Source organism: Brassica oleracea, chromosome C5 (assembly GCF_000695525.1).
Source record: "Brassica oleracea var. oleracea cultivar TO1000 chromosome C5, BOL, whole genome shotgun sequence".
NCBI lineage: Eukaryota > Viridiplantae > Streptophyta > Magnoliopsida > Brassicales > Brassicaceae > Brassica > Brassica oleracea.
The window spans coordinates 9,967,934-9,968,576 of record NC_027752.1 but is presented as its reverse complement, the minus strand read 5'-3'; positions in this window follow the sequence as shown (position 1 = coordinate 9,968,576).

Below are 643 nucleotides of genomic sequence, written 5' to 3'. Positions count from 1 at the left end.
CATTGAAGTTGAAGATATTTCTTCTTCTGGAAACATCGGAGAAGAGAATCGTCAATGCTCAGAGAGGTGTACGCATGAAAATTTAAAACATTGGATATCCCAGCGGTTTGAGGGGATGGAGAACAATATTGAAGAGTTGCGGACACTAATTTGCAAGAGTTTGGATCTGCCCGAGGGGAGCAAACGCAACGCTAGGAAGAGGAAAGCGATGGATGATCCGCAGGTGCGTCGCACTCCGTTTCCTGATGATAGTATTGTGGGTGAAACCGAGGGGCGAAACAGGAAGGGGAAAAAAAGGAAAACGGTTGGCACTCGGCATGTTGGGAAAAAAACGTTGCCTCGGCGTCGATCTGGAGGTGGAAAGGAGGTGACAAAGGTTGTACGCCGAAGTTATTTTTTCGCATAATATACAAATTCGTGGTCATTTACTGTCCTGACACCTTTGCCGTTTTCCAGGAAGTGAGCAGAAAGAACCCACCCTCATCAGAGAGAGAAAGTGGTCACCTGAATGATGATGATCAAGCAAAAGAAAACGAGTCTGACAATGCACGTTTTCCACCATCCGGCGGAAACAAAGGCGATCAGGTAATGTGGTAGATAGTTTTATTGTTGTGTTATTGCTTAGAGTTCTAACCCAGCGCTG